Genomic DNA, 19,972 nt, shown 5'->3' with positions numbered 1-19,972 from the left:
AGTGCGTGTCACACCAGGAACCAGGGCAGGGGTCCCCCCTGCTGGGAGCCGCCCTGCCTCTGCATAGCCTGACCCCAGTGTGGGAGGTTGGGGAATTTTCTCCATTCTGTTGCTACGACACTAACGACCAGATACTTAAGAGACAAAAAATGTAGCTGAGGTGTGGCACAGGGGAGGGGGCACCTGGCCGTTGGCAATGTCACTTGCTCGCTGGGCACTGGAGGGGGAAGAGTAAAGCTGCTGCCCTTCCTTTCGCTGCGACTGTGGAAAGTCCGGCTTTGCACTGCCTTCTCTTCCTTGCTGGGTGAGCTTTGGTTTGGGAAAGGGCACGGGATTCCGACCCTTTTTCCCCACCCAGAGCGCGCGCTTCTCGGGCTGTGCTTTGCAGCTGCGGAGGAGGAGCCTGGCTGTCGCTGCCCCTGCCCCTGCCCCTGCCTGTCGGAATGCACTGCGGCTACTGCCACAACTGCAGAGTTTCTGCCACCTTTGCTGGCTAGCCCAGGTGAGCCAGTCCTGCTGCTCCAGCTCTCTGCTCTGAGCTCCCTGCTGCGTGCCGTCCTGCTTTCCAGCCTGCCTGCCATTACAAGGAGCTGACCTAGAACCACAGCGTCCCCTGCAGCTGCGCGGGAGTCATCGCACCTGCCCTGCCCAGCTGGGAGCTCAACAGCGCCCCTGCTGGCTGTGATCATAACTGCACCAAACAGGAAAGTGCCTGGCAGCTCAGAGCAGGCTGCCACCGAGTTTCTGGGGTTTTTTTTTTTTTTTTGTTTGCTACTGTTGTTATTGCTTGTTTGCCTCATTATAGGTATTGGTAAAGAACTGTTATTACTTTTCCCATATCTTTGCCTGAAAGCCCCTTGATTTCAAAGTTGTAATAATTCAGAGGGAAGGGGGGTCGTTCTCTATTCTAAGGGAGGTCCCACCTTCCTTAACAGACACCTATCTTTCAAACCAGGACACCCAGGGACCAGCCATCGCCAGTGGGCTACCCAGGGGAGAGATTCCCTGCTTAACCACTGCCATTTTTTTGCTACTGCTCCGGGTTTTTTGCTACATTGTAACCCCGTACCCTGTGCCTGCTGGGATGCCTGCAGCTCCTGCTACAGCTGCGGTTTTACTGCTATTTCTTGTTTGCTACCTTGGGTGAGCCAGCCCTGCCATTCCAGCTTGCTGCTCTGAGGTCCCTGCTACAGCCAATTTTCTGCCATCCAGCCCGCCCAAAATTAGCCACGTGAGAGACAGAGCTGACCTCGCACCACAGCGCCCCCTGCAGCCGCAGGAGAATCATCACACCTGCCCTGCCTGGTCGGTAGCGACAGTGCCCCTGCCGGCTGTGATTGTAACTGCACCAAAGGGGAGGGCATGTGACAGCCCACAGCAGGCTGTTACTGGGTTTTTGGTTTTGTTTGTTGTTGCTGCCGTTGCTGTTGTTTGTTTGTCTTGTTATACATACTAGTAAAAAACTGTTATTCCTTTTCCCATATCTTTACCTGAAAGCCCCTTAATTTCAAAGTTATAATACTTCAGAGTGAAGGAAGGTCGTATTTTCCATTCCAAGGGACATTCCCGCCTTCCTTGGCAGACACATGTCTTTCAAACCAAGACAGATTTTGGCCCCCAATGTGAGGTCTGAGGGCATCCAGAGAAAAGGGTACAAAAAGGAATAACAGTTTCTGGGTAACCTACTTTTATGTGCTGAATATAGAAACCTCAGTAAGCAGCACCATGTGGTCTAGCATACCTTGGTTTGGTTGGCACGTGGTTGTGGCTATATTTTTCCCATATGCAGCCCTGTCGCTGTTGGACTGCTAGCGGAGTGAAGAGTCGAGACCTCTTGAGTGCTAGAAAAGGCTGATTTTATTATTTATTAACAATTTATATAGACATCAGAGGGCCGTTTGGATTGGACCAATTTCATCCTTCCCCCAGGGACTGATTGGTCCAGGCGTGAACCACCTGTATCCAAAAGGCTGTTTCAATAACATGAAAGTTTTATCTTTATTTATAAAACATAGCAGAAAAAGAGAAAAGTTCCCATGGGAAAGGATCTGTGTTGCTACACAGCCTCTTATCTAAACATGGATCCTATGACTAAGGCTACTGTGGCTGTTATCCAGTTCTCACAATGGGTCAATAAGGTGAGAAATTCATTGAATTTTAGCTTGCTTTGGAAGATGGGCACATGGATACTGGGCTATCACACACTAAGTGTATGCTTTTGGAGTTTGTTTAATAATGGTACCTATTGTGAGGAAATAACACCGGGGGAAGCCTTCTCTCAATCCTTCACCCATTTCTTTGGGCCTACCCCACTAGTGTTCGAAGGGTTCTGATAGTCTCCAAATGCTAACGATATCGTACAGTGGTTGGTGCTGCTGATAGGTCTATTCTACTTAGCATTCAGAGATAAGGTGAGACTGCCCTGGGTAACCACTCTAACATTACCCCAGAGACTAGGGATGCTTCCCCAGAGCCTGAGGCTGCCCCAGAGCCTGAGGCTGTCCCAGAACCTGATGCTACCCCACAGCCTGAGCCTGCCCAACAGCCCACCTCAGAAATGAATCGCCCAGATTGGAAGGGGGTACTGGTGGAGGAGATGCGCAAGGTACACCAAGTGCTGAGTGAATACACTTCCCCAGTTGGTGGGAAACCCTCTCCCTGCCCCTAAGGGGAAGCGTCTGATGGTGCATCAGTGGAATCCATGGATGTTGCAACTGTCCAGGTTCCAGCTGGACCACAAGCATAGCCACAACCAGCAGCAGTCGCCCCTGTGCAGAGGAGAAAGTATAAAACCAAATCAGTACACCCAGTTAATGCTGATGGGGAACCAGGGCCCTCACAACCAGCAGGGGAGCCAGAGCCCGAAATCATCACTGAGTCTCTGTAATCTGTGAAACGACACTGTGCGACAGGGGCATGAGGTTTATCTGACCTGATCACTTGGGGTCTGGGACCTTATGGGCCCAGGCATGCAACAGGATAGTGGTGAGGCAAGGTATTTGGGATCCTTGACACATGATGTGGGTGTTGATCGAGTGTTTGCGAGGGAGCCAGGGCCCCTTACTCTCTGGGAGAGGCTTTTAATGAGTGTAAGGGAGAGGTTTATTCACAGAGAAAATGCAGGAGCACTATGATGCCTTATCAGCTGGTAAAAATATGAAGCAGATACAGCAGTAAAGAGAAAAAGTGTATTACCTTGGTTCTAATAGGATCCTAGGTGCACACTCGTCAAAGGTGGAAACACGCCGAGAGCACACCTGTGTACAACACATATACAAATTTATGGTCCTCACAAATTAGCATATCCATCTAAAATCCCCCAATAAGAAAATTAATAAATGAATTAAGTGTCCCCCTATTCTAATTACACCCCCTAAATGAGACTACAGCCTAGTTTACAAAAACACATTCCAGAGAGGAGGCTCTGTCCAAGGTTGGAGCGTCTAGTTCTGAGATAGTAGGAATGCTTCATCTTCCCCTTTGAAGAACCCCCAAACTAAGCTAAATATCAGATTACAAGAATTATAAACATGTGGGGCTAAGGTACAAGGAGTGTTTGTGAAGGGTACAAGGAGAGGGATAGGGTATAACAATGTATAAAAAAGGGTATAAAAAGAAAAGACAAAAAATCATCAGGCATCATTTCCCCCCTTTTTAGAGACGAACAAGACTTTACCTTGTCTTGTCTCTACACTACACTAACTACAGCACCGGTTTACACAACCAACTATAGCAAAAAAAATATCTACAAGTACAACTATTATGAACCTTTCTTTTACCCAGGCCCAGTCTGGTAACTATGAAGTGAGGGTGTGGAAGATATGGTCAAATTTCAGGGTGTAATTTCTGGAACCCACTTAATGTAGAATTTGGGTCCCCTTCCAAATTTCCTCCAAACCTTTCTTAATTCTTCAATGGCCAGTTACCACAACCATCTAGAGGTGGTAATTTGGTACAGATCTAGCAATTGCTCATATTAAGAGCTCTGGATACATTTTGAATTACAGTGTTGGGCAACTCCTGGGCTGAGCCTTGAGTCATGGTTACCAATTGGGCAAACAACAGACATGTGAAGAACAATTTAAACCACATCATCCTGATTTGCATCAGTATCTGTTTTCTCGATGGTCTCAGGGGCAGAAGCCTTCTTCACTCTGGAGTAATGGATCTATGGTCCTTTCCCAGCAACCTTTTCCAGCAGTGAGGATGGTCCCTTCCACTTAGCTTGGAACGGGTCACTGTCCCATCACTTGATGTAGACCCAGTTTCCAGGCTGAAATAGGTGAGCAGGGGTGTCCAATCCTATAGGTTTGGACAGCACGACGAATCTCTGGAGCTTCTGCAAAGTGGGAAAAAAAGCCATTAAGTATTTCTGTAAATCAATTTTACCCTTCATATGAATTTCTCCCAGGATATGTGGAATTGATATGCTCTGCCATATAAGATTTCATAGGGACATATATTGTCCCTCCGCCTTGGTTGTATGCAGACTCTCAGTAAGGCTATAGGCAAAGCCTGAACCCATATAATAAATGTTTCTTGGCAGATTTTACTAATCTGGGCCTTGAGGGTTCCATTCATACATTCAACTTTGCCATTTGCTTGGGGCCTACATGGTGTATGCAAGTCCCAAGTAAGTCCCAGAATCTTGCTTGTGTCAGGGTTGCTTTGGCAACATGTTTTGCACTTGCTTGTTATAGACTGTACAATATCAGTCATCCCTCTCCCTATCACTATTTTCTTCAGATGTTTTAAAAGGTTTTCTGTTCTCCAGTGGGTACTCTCATGCTCTCTCTGTGCTATTTCTCGAAGGAGCGGGGGTGGGACTACACCCTGGCTTATTGGGGTAACAGCCCACCTACCTTCCTTAATCTCAGCCTTAATAAACATAATTAATTTGTGGTCACTCTGATCATATTTTGGACTAAACCCTGTTATATCTGCTTCTTTCTGTGGTACTACCTTAAGGATGCCTTTTTCTGCTCTCCCTTTTGCTATTTCATCAGCAAAGTGATTTCCCACTTCAGGGGTTGTCTTCTTTTGATGACTTCTGCAATGCATGACAGCTACTTCTGTAGGCTTCCAGATGCTCTGCAGGAGCGCAAGGATTTGTTTTGCATGCTTAATGGCAGTACCTTGAGCAGTCAGCAGGCCACGTTCCTTCCAAATAGTTCCGTGGGCATGAACAACACTGAAGGCATATTTGGAATCAGTCCATATGTTCACCTTCTTTCCCTCGCTCAGTTCTAGAGCTCTGATCAATGCAATCAGCTCAGCTTTCTGTGATGACATATCTGAAGGCAAGGCTTTTGCCTCAATTACTTCATTTATGGTAGTCACTGCGTAGCCTGTCATCCGCTTTCCATTTCTTACGAAACTGCTCCCATCAGTATAAAAGTTCCCAATCTGGCTTCTCCAGAGGCACATCCTTCAGATCTGGTCTGCTGGAATAGGTGTCCTCTATTTTCTGTAAACAGTCATGCTCAGGCAGGTCATCAAGTAATGTGGATGACAAAACCATTGCAGGGTTTACAACAGATGTTGTTTTTAGGGTAACATCGTCTTGTTAACAGATTGGTATTTGAGCATTCTGCTAGGGGATAGCCAGTGTCCCCCCCCTTTGCTCCAGCACAGAGATCACGGTGTGGGGTACATACACGACAATGTGCTGCCCAAGGGTGAGTTTACAAGCCTCCTTTATTAGGATGACAGTTGCCGCCACAGCTTTCAGACACCCAGGCCACTCTTGGCTAACATTGTTTAGCTGTTTTGAAAAATAGGCTACAGCTCTTCACTGGTCCCCATGGTGCTATGCCAGCACCCCTAGAGCAACATTCTGCTGCTCGTATGTAAAAAGTTCAAAGGGCTTAGTTATGTCTGGCAGTCCCAGAGCTGGAGCAGACATCAAGGAATGTTTTGGTTGTTTAAATGCAGCCCTTGCTTTCTCTGTCCACTTGATGGTTCATTTTTCAGCTGTATTAAGGGCTTCATACAGATGTTTTACTAGTATTCCATACCTTGCTATCCAAAGTCAACACCAACTTACCATACCAAGAAAGCTTGCATCTCTCTCACCATGTGGGGCTCTGGAAGTCGGCAGATAGCTTCTTTCCATTCTTTGCTGAGTTGTCGATGGCCATGGAAAATTTCCAGCCCCAAGTTAACTACTCTTTTTCCGGCAACATGTGTCTTTTGAGACTCGATATCCGCCTAAGCCGAAAAAATTCAAAAGACTTAGAGTGACTTAGAGTGAGCTGGATGCAGTCATCTTGTGTATTGGCTGCAATCAGGATGTCATCAACATATTGAAGCATTTCTCCTCTTGGTTCTTGTTTTCTCCGGTCCTCTAGTTCCTTTGACAGCTGATATCCAAATATAGTTTTGCTGTTCTTGAACCCTTGGGGTAGCACTGTCCAGGTGAGTTGAGTCTTTCTTCCTATCTCAGCATTTTCTCACTAAGAAGCAAAGAGTTCTTGATGACTTTCACTTATAGAAATCCAGAAAAAGGCATCCTTGAGATCTAATACTGTGAACCACCCTAGTTCATTTGTCAGTGTGGTCAAAAAATGTTGGGGTTTGGTACAACTGCATGTATGTCCTCTGTGATTTTGTTAATTGCCCTTAAATTCTGCGCTAATTTGTAACTCTTACTATTAGCCTTCTTCACTGGCAGGATGGGTGTGTTGTATTTAGATTCACATTCCACTAGCAACCCAAATTTAAGAAATTTTTCAATTACGGGTGCTAGTTTCCTACGACTTTCTAATTTCAGAGGGTACTGTTTCTGCCTTACCAGTGTTGCCCTTGCTTTGAGTGCAATACTCATGGGTTCAGCTCTTTTGGATCTCCCGGGAAAATCACTGGCCCATACTATTGGGATGACAGCATCAACTTCTTTAGGAATTTCTTCACAACATTCATGTAGAATAGTAGCTGCTTCGACAAATTTAGATGCAGGAATTATTACTTTCATTCTGTCTTGGGGTAATGTTATGATAATCCTGTATTCCCTATCATTTGCTTGTATGCTCGGAAATGTGGTCCTGTAGCTCTAACTATGTTCAGCAGCTGGGAGAAGCGCGGGTTGCTTTGATTCTCTTCCCCAAGCTTCTCTGCTGGGGAGCAAGGGGGGACGAAAGAACATTCCTTGGGCTGGCTGCTGTGGCTGCTGTCAGGGCTGCTAGTTTTCCCTGGGATTGCTTCTTCATCGTCTCCTTTTGGACCCTTTTCTTTTCGATTTGCTTTCTTGCCCGGAAAAACCCGAGGAGCACTGGAGGACGGCAGACGAGAATCTTCCAGGGAGCAACCAGAGCAACTCCACCCAGCCCCCCTGGGGACCACCGGAGAGGGGAAACTACATCTGAGGCAAAGGACACTAAAGTTCACCAGCTGTTTACTCAGGTTTAATAACTCCTTTCCCCCTGTTTTCCCCTTCCCCTGTGCCTTGTGGGGCACTATGCGTGTTCTGTTAAATAAATAGGGTTTTTTCACTTTCATCTGAGAAATTCTGTTGTGGTGGGGGAGGGGGTGCCAGAAGCCCTTGGCTTTCAGGGAGGCGTTTGTTTGGAGCGCTCTCCACCTAGGAAAATTCGTCTCTAATCCGGGACAATATGTGGTGCCCAATGTGGGGCTAGAGAAAGTGAAAAAAGGAAAAAAACCCTTCATAATTACATTCTGGTTTTAAACACTTTGTATTGGATTACAGCAATCAGTAGTCACCATGTTGTTTGATGGGAGGTTGTTTGATGTGATACTGTCTATCTGGCATGTAGGCCTGTTTCCCTACCAACAGGTAGGGGCAATTTTGTCGCTAATGTATAATTTTCACAGATCAGGGACACAACTCCGGCTTGTTATAGTAATGTGTGTGGTATTGATGATCTATAAAAGGTATTGGAAACAGTTAAAAATGTACATGCTCTGTTGCTTTCCTCTCCTAGTTTTAATAGCTTGTTTTGGGGTTTTGTTGGTAATATTACCCAACCTGATAGAGAAGCAGAGGATGAAGCTTCCTGGTTCTTCACCTATTTCATTCCCTTTAAATCTGGTACATCACCTTTTGAGAATGGTCAATTTCCCCTGGATGTTAAAGAGACCATTAACCTGGTAGTACAGGTGTTTTACCCGGTAGTTTCCATATATATGGTGTTCTGCTTTTCCAGAATGAGGGTTGAGAGGTCCAGAGGGGCTGAGCAGGAGCAGACATCTGACCCAGATGTGGGAAAATTTGAATGGTGTGGAGTATGGGAGGACATAGGTAAAACTTTAAAGAAATTCTCTGACCCAATAGATTGGGAGTTTCTCCCTGGACAAATCCCGAGACCAGCTGAGGTGGGGAAGTATCTGAAAGAGAAGTGCAGAGACAACTGCAGTGCAATAAGTTGGGCCTTGGCATATGCTTATCGTACATTGTCAGATACTATAGTACAGGAAGACGGGGAGCCTAAGCCAGTGGCAGTTGCTCCTGTTACGAGAAGCAAGAAAACCCAAGTCAAGACTGATCGCCCAGGTGACAGTGGGAAGGAATCATCAAAGTCAACAACTGAGTCAGAGATCATTGTCGAATCCATGAATCTGAGAGATCTTCATGGCCTAAGAAAAGATTACGTTCAACAAAAAGATGAATCTATAATTAGTTGGTTAGTCCGTCTTTGGGATGTTGCATGCGATGTTACACTTCTAGACGATACTGAGGCAAGGCATTTAGGGACCGTGTCATGTGACCCAGATATCAACCGAGCAGCACGGGATGGGGCTGACTCTTGCAGCCTCTGGAAGCGAATTATCAAAGGTGCAAGGGAAAGATACCTATGCCCTGAGGATCTCTATATACAACAAACCCTGTGGAGGACCATAGAACAAGGGATTCAACGCTTGAGAGAAATGGCGTTGGTAGAGATTGTCCTCCCAGAGGACATAGCAAACCCAGCCCCGTTTGTGGATCCAGATGCAGTAGAATGTACACCTGTGGTGTGGCAGAAACTCATACGACTTGGGCCACCAGAATATGCTTCTGCTTTAGCAATGATGAAACAAGATGACAGGCATTAGACCGTGTTTGATATGGCAAGGAACCTCCGAGCATATGCAGATGCCGTGCATAGCCCAACGAATGCAAGAATCTCAGCTGTGGAAACACATCTGCAGAAACTAGAAGATAAGATAGAGGAGAATCATGAGAAACTCAGTAAGGAGATTAAAGACAGCCTTCTCCAAATTTCGGCAGTACAGATCAGAGGTTCTGTTACCCCACACAGATGCTCCTCAGCTATGAGAAACGGATACACCACTTGACATGAGTTGTGGTATTTCCTGTGTGAAAGTGGAGAAAACATGAGGAGGTGGGATGGACAACCCACCGCTGTTCTGGCATGACGAGTGCGTGAATTGAAGGAGGGCAAGACTCAGAGAGGGAACTCCACCAGAAGGGAAGTAGCTCCAGTCAACATGTCCGATCCCCTTGAAGGAACCTCTAACACACATGCCCACCAGTGTTAGAAGGGCCCTGCCTCTAGGCAGGTAGAGGCCAGGGAAAACCATGTTTTTTGGACTGTGTGGATTCGGTGGCCTGGCACATCAGAACCACCAAAATACGAGGCTTTGGTTGACACTGGTGCACAGTGCATGATAATTCCATCGCAATATGTGGGGGCAGAACCTGTTTCTATTGCAGGCATGACAGGAGGATCACAAGACTTGACCCTGGTGAAAGCTGAGGTGAGCCTGACTGGAAAAGAGTGGAAAAAACATTCCATTGTGACTGGCCCAGAGGCCCCATGTACTCTGGGCATAGACTTCCTCCGAAATGGGTATTTCAAAGACCCAAAGGGACTCAAGTGGGCATTTGGGATAGCTGCTGTAGAGACAGAGGACATTAAACAATTGAACACCTTGCCTGGACTGACAGAGAACCCATCTGCAGTAGGACTCCTGAAAGGGGAAGAGCAACAAGTACCGATTGCAACCTCAATCGTGCATCGCTGGCTGTACCGAACAAATCGAGATACTGTGATTCCCATTCACAAGCTGAACCGTGAGCTAGAGTGCCAAGGGGTGGTCAGCAGGACCCATTCATCCTTCAACAGCCCCATCTGGCCTGTGCGAAAATCTGAAGGAGAATGGAGATTGACTGTGGACTATCGTGCCCTAAATGATGTGACTACATCATTGAGCGCTGCTGTGCCGGACATGTTGGAGCTCCAGTATGAGCTGGAGTCCAAGGCAGCAAAGTGGTACGCCACTATTGACATTGCAAATGCATTTTTCTCCATTCCTCTGGCAGCAGAGTGCAGACCTCAGTTTGCCTTCACCTGGAGGGGCGTGAAGTATACCTGGAACCGATTGCCCCAGGGGTGGAAACACAGTCCCACCATATGCCATGGATTGATCCAGAATGCACTGGAAAAGGGTGGGGCTCCAGAACATCTGCAGTACACTGATGACATCATTGTGTGGGGGAACACGGCAGAAGAAGTGTTTGAGAAAGGAGAGCAAATCATCCAGATTCTCCTGGAAGCCAGCTTTGCCATCAGAAAGAGCAAAGTCAAGGGACCAGCCAAAGAGATCCAGTTCCTGGGAGTGAAGTGGCAAGATGGACAGCATCAGATTCCCACTGAGGTCATCAATAAAATCACCGCAATGTCTCCACCAACCAACAAGAAGGAAACACAAGCTTTCCTGGGAGCCATAGGCTTTTGGAGAATGCACATTCCTGAGTACAGCCAAATAGTGAGTCCTCTTTACCTGGTTACCCATAAGAAAAATTTCCACTGGAGCCCTGAACAGCAGCAAACTTTCACACAGATCAAGCAGGAGATTGCTCATGCTGTAGCTCTTGGCCCAGTCAGAATGGGACCAGAGGTAAAAAATGTGCTTTACTCTGCAGCTGGGAGCCATGGTTTGTCTTGGAGACTTTGGCAGAAGGTGCCTGGTGAGACTCGAGGTCGTCCACTGGGATTCTGGAGCCAAAGTTACAGAGGGTCTGAAGCCAACTACACCCCAACAGAGAAAGAAATCTTGGCAGCCTATGAAGGAGTCCAAGCCGCCTCAGAGGTAATCAGTACTGAAGCACAACTCCTCCTGGCACCCCGACTACTGGTGCTGGGGTGGATGTTCAAAGCAGAGGTTCCCTCTACTCACGATGCCACCAATGGCACATGGAGCAAATGGATTGCCCTTATCACACAGCGTGCCTCTATGGGAAATCTGAATCGCCCCAGGATTTTGAAAATAATTACAAATTGGCCTGAAGGTGAAAATTTTCATCTGATTGAGGAAGAGGAGCTGGAACAGGTGACTCATGCAGAGGAAGCTACACCATACAACCAACTGCCAGCAGATGAAACACGCTATGGTCTTTTCACTGATGATTCCTGTCGTCTTGTTGGGACAAAACGAAAATGGAAAGCAGCCGTATGGAACCCCACATGACGGGTCACAGAAGCTATGGAAGGAGAAGGTGGATCGAGTCAACTCGCTGAGCTCAAAGCTGTTTAGTTATCCCTGGACATTGCTGAAAGAGAGAAATGGCCAAAGCTCTACCTCTACACCAATTCATGGATGGTAGCCAATGCTCTGTGGGGTTGGCTGGAAAAATGGAAAAGGCTGATTGGCAGCATAGGGGAAAGCTAATTTGGGCTGCTGAAGAGTGGAAAAACATCGCTGTCCAGGCAGAGAAACTACCTGTGAAGGTCCACCATGTAGATGCCCATGTCCCCAAGAGCCGAGCTAATGAGGAGCACCGAAACAATGCACAGGTAGATCAGGCTGCAAAGGTAAAGGTGTCCCAGGTAGACTTGGATTGGCAGCATAAGGGAGACTTGTTCCTAGCTCGATGGGCCCATGATGCCTCAGGCCATCAAGGCAGAGATGCCACCTCTAAGTGGGCACAAGACTGAGGGGTGGATTTAACCATGGACTGTATCTCCCAGGTTATCCATAACTGTGAGATGTGTGCTGAGATCAAGCATGTCAAGCAGGTGAAACCCCTGTGGTATGGTGGGTGGTGGTCAAAATACACGTATGGGGAAGCCTGGCAGGTTGACTACATCACACTGCCTCAAACCTGCCACAGCAAGCGATACATGCTCGCAATGGTAGAAGCCATCACTGGGTGGCTGGAGACCTACCCTGTGCCTCATGCTACTGCCCGTAACACCATCCTGGGCCTTGAAAACCAAGTCCTGTGGAGGCATGGTACCCCTGAGAGAATTGAGTCAGATAACGGAACTCATTTTAAAAGTAGCCTCATAAGCACCCGGGCTAGGGAACATGGCATTGAGTGGATGTATCATATCCCATATCATGCACCTGCTGCTGGCAAAGTGGAATGGTACAATGGACTGTAAAAAACCACTTTGAAGGCACTGTATGGGGGGACTTTCAGAAATTGGGAGCGGCATTTAGCAAAGGCCACCTGGTTAGTTAATACCCGAGGCTCCATCAACCAAGCAGGTCCTGCCCAATCTGAGCCCCTGCATACAGTAGACTGAGACAAGGTCCCAGCAGTACATGTGTCTTGGTTTGAAAGACAGGTGTCTGCCAAGAGAGGTTGAACCCTCCCTTAGGACAGAGAATGTGATTTTTTTTTCCCCTCCCTCCGAATTATTTAATTTTGTAAATCAAGGGCTTTCAGGCAAAGGTATGGGAAAAAAGGAATATCAGTTCTTTACCAGTATCTATAAACAAGCAATAACAATAATAGCAACCACAACTAGAACCAGAAAACCAATAACAGATGACTTGTGAGCTGCTGAGCCTTTTCCCGAGTGGTGTAATCACAGTTGCAAGCAGCAGGGGCGCTGTTGAGCTCCCGGCCGGGCAGGGCAGGTGTGATGACTCCCAAGCGGCTGCAGGTGGCGCTGTGGCGCGAGGTCAGCTCCTCGCAAAGCAGCTCGGAGCAGCGAGAAAGCAGGGCAGCAGGGGTATGAGCCGGCTCTCCCTCCCCGGCCAGCCAGCGAGGCAGCAAGGATTTCTGCAGTCACAGCAGATGCCGCGGTCCCATGCGGCAGAGGGCGGGGGGGCAGGCAGCAGAGGCAGCCGGACTCTCCCGGCAGCAGCCGCGAGAAAAACGCAGCCCGGGGAAACGTGCCCTTCCCAGTGGGAAGAAAGGTTGAATCAAAGCTCACCCAGCCAGGAGAAGAGAAAAAACAGGGCACAGCCGGATCTCCTCTGGTCACAGCTGAAAAAAAGCAAAGAGCAGCCTTTCCTCCCAGCGTCCGGACCACGAGAGAGCATTCCAAGAGCCCGGACCACGAGAGAGCATTCCAAGAGCCCGCTCTTCCCTTACCCTGCCCGGCCCAAGCACACCTTTTGTCTTTTACAAAAGACTTGATGGCTCTAAAACATTCAACTATTTGTTGCTTAGTAACAGTGACGGAGAAAAATTCTACGCCTTCCCCAAACTCTGACAACATGCCAGAGGCTTGTTAGGAAAAACTGTCTGGATTAATTCCGCCTCACGTGAAAAGAAACCCATCCATGGGGTTGTCTTTGCTCAGGGACCAGGGTGTACTTAGTGGGTAATGCAGGAAGATGGAAAACGCGATGTGTCCCTCAGAGAGATTTAATTTTGGGTGAGGGCCATGTATAATGTTGGGATGCCTACGTACCACTGCTTACCGAATGACACTGCCACTATTTGTATAAAGCTATATGTATATATGTATATATGTATATATGTATATATGTATATATGTATATATGTATATATGTATATATGTATATATGTATATATGTATACATGTGTGTTTAGAGTTGAAACATATTAGAGTGGGCTTTAAGCCAACGATATGGAATAAGGGGTGGAATGTCTTGGGGTGATGTTATGATAATCCTGTATTCCCTATCATTTGCTTGTATGCTCAGAAATGTGGTCCTGTAGCTTTAACTACGTTCAGCAGCTGCGAGAAGCGCGGGTTGTTATGAAACTCTTCCCCAAGCTTCTCTTCTGGGGAACAAGGGGGGACGAAAGAACATTCCTTGGGCTGGCTGCTGTGGCTGCTGTCAGGGCTGCTAGTTTTCCCTGGGATTGCTTCTTCATCGTCTCCTTTTGGACCCTTTTCTTTTCGATTTGCTTTCTTGCCCGGAAAAACCCGAGGAGCACTGGAGGACGGCAGACGAGAATCTTCCAGGGAGCAACCAGAGCAACTCCACCCAGCCCCCCTGGGGACCCCCGGAGAGGGGAAACTACATCTGAGGCAAAGGACACTAAAGTTCACCAGCTGTTTACTCAGGTTTAATAACTCCTTTCCCCCTGTTTACCCCTTCCCCTGTGCCTTGCGGGGCACTATGTGTGTTCTGTTAAATAAATAGGGTTTTTTTCACTTTCATCTAAGAAATTCTGTTGTGGTGGGGGAGGGGGTGCCAGAAGCCCTTGGCTTTCAGGGAGGCGTTTGTTCACAGCACTCTCCACCTAGGAAAATTTGTCTCTAATCCGGGACACATTCCTTCTCTTTGGAAAATTTCAATTCTGCTTTTAATTTTTCTAATAAATTTCTGCTCAATAATGGCTTTGGGGAATTTGGCATATATAGAAATTGATGAGTCACCCAGTGTTTTTCCAGTTTAAATTTTAAAGGTTGGAAGAAAGGCCTTGTTTCACTTAGTCCTGTGACACTGGTCACATTTACAGTATCTTGACTCAGTTTTTCCTTTAAAGTATTTAACACAGACCACTGCTGTAGTTCTTCAAGGGAGAATGGTGTTTTTAGATAAATCACCCTTTGATTTCCGACAGCCTGCCTCAAAGGTACTTTTAGGACAGCCTCCTTCTTTCTCGGTTCATCCCTCTTAGATTTGGTGTGTTTATTTACCAGACTAGCTGCCCCTATGACTTCCCGGGTTATCTTTCTCCTCTTCTTCCCAATAAGTCCGGTGGCTGCTGTGGCTGTGGCCCCAGACCCAGTCTCCTCCTCCTCTGAGCTATCTGCACTGGATTAATCTGGCTCGCTTTTAATTGGTGCTATTTCTCCCTCAGCCCTGCCACTGACCGCGCGGTGGAGCAGGTGTCGCCCTCAGCTCCCTCTTTTCTGAGCCTGGGAGGGGCCGGCAGCAGACGCACTTCCCTCCCCGCCTGGACTCGTCCCTGCTCCTCCCCTGCCTCCACCTTCAGGGCAGTTTGGGGAGGGTGGCAGCGAAGGGTGAGGTGGCCAGCCATCCCTCACCCCCAGTACCACTGTGGGAGGGGGGAGTGGAGCTGGTGGCAGCAGCAGCCACTTATCTCCCACCCCCAGCACCGCATCGGCCCGGTGCGGAGGAGGTCTGATGGCAGCAGCAGCGGTGGGGGAGGGGGCCAGCCACCCCTCATCCCCACTGGTCCGGCTGGCCCCTGTAGCGGCAAGGGGTATGATACTCTCCCCTGCAAGGCAGGCACTATCAAATCCACCTCTGTCTTGTCTATCTTTTCAGCTCTGGTTGGAAGCTTCTTTTTTCTATCTTTTTCCTTTTCTCTTCTTTGTAAAGCCATCTGAAAGCAGCTCTTTTTCGTTTGTTTGTATGCCTCCTCCCGATTCAGGAATATAGAAACCAATTCCGCATACCTCAGCTCATCAAACCTCCCCTGCGCCCGAAGTTCTACCAGTAATTCTGTGATTAATTCATTTTCCAAACTACCAAACCGAGGCCACTTCCCTCCCCCACTAAGTTTTAAAACAGGCCATACCCACAACAAGGGCATAGTTCCCCTGTGTTCAGAGGGGTTCTTTTCCCTGTTAGGACGTGCCAGATTTTTAAGATTAGACCCAGTGGGGATTCCCGCAGGATTTTTTGGTTAGCAGAAGATGCACCACCCATGTTTTGTCTATAAACAGAAAAGAAATAGCCGGAAAGAAAACTCTTAGCCCAGAGTCTGGCGCAAGAATTGAACCAGCAGTTCCCACACCACAGCAGAGTAAGGAAAGCGAAAGACCGAAAGAGCACGCACACCTGAAACCCTGGTGGGGTTCAAACCACTGACCTTTGGAAGTTTAACTCACGCCCCCAACCTGCAAGCCACAGGCTACCCTGAACTGCCCTGTGGCTCCTGTAAGTGATAACAAGTAGCATCCTTCTCTCCTCACAACCCCCCTGCGGGAGCGGAATGGGTTGTTAAGCCCCTCCTTTTATGGCTCCCCTTGGCCACGCTCCCACCCTATCCCCTGGAGATCTCCCCTAAATACTAGCTCACAATAAAACCATTCCCCTTTGATCTCATCTTTCCTGCTGTGTTTCTGTGGTAGGTCTTTCGGAAACTCACTGGTTTTTGCAATCCTGGATCGCCGCTTTCCTCCCGTAGTGCTGGCGAGTGGAGGGGGGGGGTGGGTGTAGCAGGGTGTTTCTTGATCCAGAACTTGATTTTGGGGTTCCTCTCTCCTGGCTGGCTCACCAAGAACTGATGCCTTATCGGCTGGTAAAAATATGAAGCAGACACGGCAGTAAAGAGAAAAAGGGTATTACCTTGGTTCTAATAGGATCCTAGGTGCACACTCATCAAAGGTGGAAACACCTGTGTACAATGCATATACAAATTTATGGACCTCACAAATTAGCATATCTATCTAAAATCCCCCAATAAGAAACTTAATAAATGAAGTAATTGTCCCCCTATTCTAATTAATCCCCCCCCAATGAGACTACAGCCTAATTTACAAAAACGTGTTCCAGAGAGGAGGCTCCGTCCAAGGTTGGAGCCTCTAGTTTTGAGATAGCAGGAATGCTTCATCTTCCCCTTTGAAGAACCCCCAAACTAAGCTAAATATCAGACTACAAGAGTTATAAACATGTGGGGCTAAGATACAAGGAGTGTTTGTGAAGGGTACAAGGAGAGGGATAGGGTATAAAAATGTATAAAAAAGGGTATAAAAAGAAAAGACAAAAAGTCATCAGGAATCGGTCCCTACTCAATCAAAAATACAGGTCAACAGCAAATGTTATTTAACCCAACATGGTCTCTCAGACAAGTTGAGCTGTTGATGTAGAATAATGTTTCCACAATCCAACCAGCCTGAAAACTTCTTATGCAGGATGGACAGCATGGTTGCACAAACAAGCTTTCACTTCCTCCAGGTGAACCAGAAGGGATGTGACTGGCATCCTGGGAACAGGATTGGGAGTTCTAAATGGCATGGAATCTGAGGTACTAATGAACAAACGAGTCATAATAACTAGTGACCTAAATAAACTGATGTCAGAGGTTGGGGGCATTGGAATTTTTTCTCCATCCCTTTTACTAAGCAATAAATATCTAGGTGCTCACAGCCATCAATTCTTTTGTAAGAGACAAAGCCTGTGGCTGGGTGGGGCAAGAGGAAGAGGCACGCTGGCCATTGAGACCGGCACTCGTTTGTCAGACACCGGGAGGAAAAGCAACTGCTTTTGGCTTCTGGCTGTGACTGCAGGAGATCCAACTGTGCTCTGTTTTCTCCTCCTGGCTGGGTGAGCTTTTGCTGGGAAAAGGCATGGGATTCAACCTCTTTCCCCACCAGGAGCATGCATTTTTTCCCAGCTGCGTTTTTGCAGCAGCTGCTGGGGAAGTCCAGCTGTCCTTGCCGTGCACCCCGTTTTCACCGAAAAACACCACGGTGTCTGCTGTGACTGCACAGTCCCTGCCACCTCACTGGCTAGCCCAGGAGAGCCAGCCCCTGCTCCTGCCCCTGCCCCCCCCGCTTTGCCGCTCCGAGCTGCCTGCCGCGCACTGCCTGCTTCCCAGCCTGCCCGCCACTACCAACTGCATGAGGCCGACCTGATCCTGCGCCACAGCGCCACCTGCAGCTGCTTAGGAGTCATCGCACCTGCCCTGCCCACAGGGAGCTCAACAGCGCCCCTGCTGCTTGCGACCATGATTACACCAAATGGGAAAGTGCTTGGCAGCCCAAAAGACATCTGTCACTGTTTTTTTTCCTCTGGTTTTGTTTGTTCTTGTTATTCTTGTTATTGCTTGTCTACTCTGCTATAGATACTAGTAAAGAACTGGTTTTTTTTTCCCCATACCTTTGCCTGAAAGCCCTTGATTTCAAAGTTAAAATAATTCAGAGGAAAGGAGGGTCACATTCCCTATTTTAAGGGAGGGTTCCACCTCTCTTAGCAAGCACCTGTCTTTCAAACCAAGACAACTGAAACACTCTACGATCTTTCCTTTTGGTTTTGGGAACCAATCAATGGTTTCTAACAAACATATTACCTCAGTGGGAGGAAATTAATGAAAAAGCCCATCAATTGATACAGCTGCAATTGATGCCTGATGGGTTTTTGTCCTTTTTCATTATACTTTTACACTCTTTTTATATATCCTTTTACCTTTCCTCATTCTTGTATTTTTTACTTCCTGTATCTCAACTTTACATGTTTATAACCCTTGTACCCTTGCCCTGCTCAGAATTCTTTGGGGAAGATGAAACATCCCCACAATCTCAAGAGCATGGGGCACCAACCTTGAACAGAGCCCCATCACTGAGACATGTTTTTGTAAACTAAGTTGTAACCTTTTTGGGGGGAGGTAATTTTAATAAGGGGGCAATTACTTCATTTGTTAGACTTCTCGTTGGAGACTTTTAGATAAGTATGCTAATCTAGGGGGTCCATAAATTGTATACGGGGGATATCGTGGGGGCTCAAGTCGTCGTGGTGCACCTGGAATCCTATTAAACCAAGGTAATACCCTTTTCCTATACTGCGTGTCTGTGTCTCAAATTTTTATCAGCATTTAAGGCATCACAATCATAAGGGAAGTTGAAGAAGATACCTTACCCATTGAAAGTTTAAAAACAATTTGGGATTATACAATTGAATTTAAAAAGAAATTCCAGTCTTGGTGGTACCTAGTCAATTTTACGTATGATCCCATCAGCAATACAACCACAGCTTTTGTGTTATCAATACACAATCCTTTGGTACATGAAATATACCAAATCATTGCATTAGGATTAATTCACAATGGAACTATATCCTCTGGAGCATAAAGTATGGGCCCAAAAAGATGGAAATAAATAACAGACTATTGATGTCAATGCGTGCATTGCACAAAAGCAACAAGGATTCATTTGTGTAAATAACACCATTAAAACTCAAGACATTTGTCTTGACACTGAGCAAAATGTTTGTCTTTTTGAGATTCATCCCAATGAAAACCTGGAAATGGTACTTATGTATATTGGTAAAGGATGCACTTGCATGAGAACCCCTTATGATTTTGTATTTGTGGATAGTGTTATTGTAGATACAAGTAATCACTCTAATATCTGTGCTCGTAACTTTGTTGAAATTACAGGATGTGATTTTATATATTCAGCTCTTGTTATATCCTATCAATTTTTAGAATCTAACTATACTGTGTGTCTTGGGGTGTTTCATAATGATAATGTATCCCAAAATCATCTGGGCCCAAAAATTATTACTGTATCTTTAAGACTCCACAGCCAGGGACCCTGTATGTCACAGAGGAAGGGGGGGGGGCAGGAAGGGAGTCTGCTTGCCCATGAGCATTTTTTCAAAAGCTGCCAACCCAGGCTCACTCTCACACTCTCACATTTCGGGGTGACATGGTGTTTGTTTTGCAGGCGGTTCAATGTGTGCTCAGGAAAAGGGGTTTTTTTCTTATTTTCCCCTGACTTGGAAAAAACTGCAGTAGCCATTTTTGGGCTGCTCAAGGGGGAATTCCGTGGCTACTGTCAGAGAGCCAGAGGTATCATGCTGAGAGAACGTGGAGCAGAGTGACCCCACTCCAGCTCAAGCTGCCATTAACCATGTTGAGCCAGGAGGAGGACACACGGAGTGACCCCAGCCCAGCCGCCCTGCCTTGACTGCTCCTGCCAGATGGTCACCAACAGCTACCAGAATTCTCAGCAGAGTGCTTCACCCTGTTGTCATTTTGTTGATGTTAACCCTTTTGCTTTTTGTTCTAGTAATTGTATTGTATGTTAAAGTTTAGATGATTATGAAACAATTAGCCTGCCAGCTACCCCCACTAATACTAGACAACCCAAGCACCACAAATGTG

At 47.0% G+C, this 19,972-nt stretch overlaps 1 long non-coding RNA gene and 1 pseudogene across 1 annotated transcript in view; one reads left to right on the top strand and one right to left on the bottom strand.

Moving 5' to 3' along the window:
• LOC146425414 (uncharacterized) overlaps positions 1-19,972 on the bottom strand; it is a 442,571-nt gene that overhangs the window by 393,031 nt on the left and 29,568 nt on the right. The window lies entirely within an intron of this gene.
• On the top strand, positions 7,789-9,294 carry LOC146425415 (uncharacterized; annotated as a pseudogene).

The sequence above is a fragment of the Lichenostomus cassidix genome, chromosome W, assembly GCF_008360975.1.
Source record: "Lichenostomus cassidix isolate B80296 chromosome W, HeHo_3.0, whole genome shotgun sequence".
Lineage (NCBI taxonomy): Eukaryota > Metazoa > Chordata > Aves > Passeriformes > Meliphagidae > Lichenostomus > Lichenostomus cassidix.
Note: the sequence above shows the minus strand (reverse complement) of the source record. Positions and strands in the feature narration are given on the sequence as shown.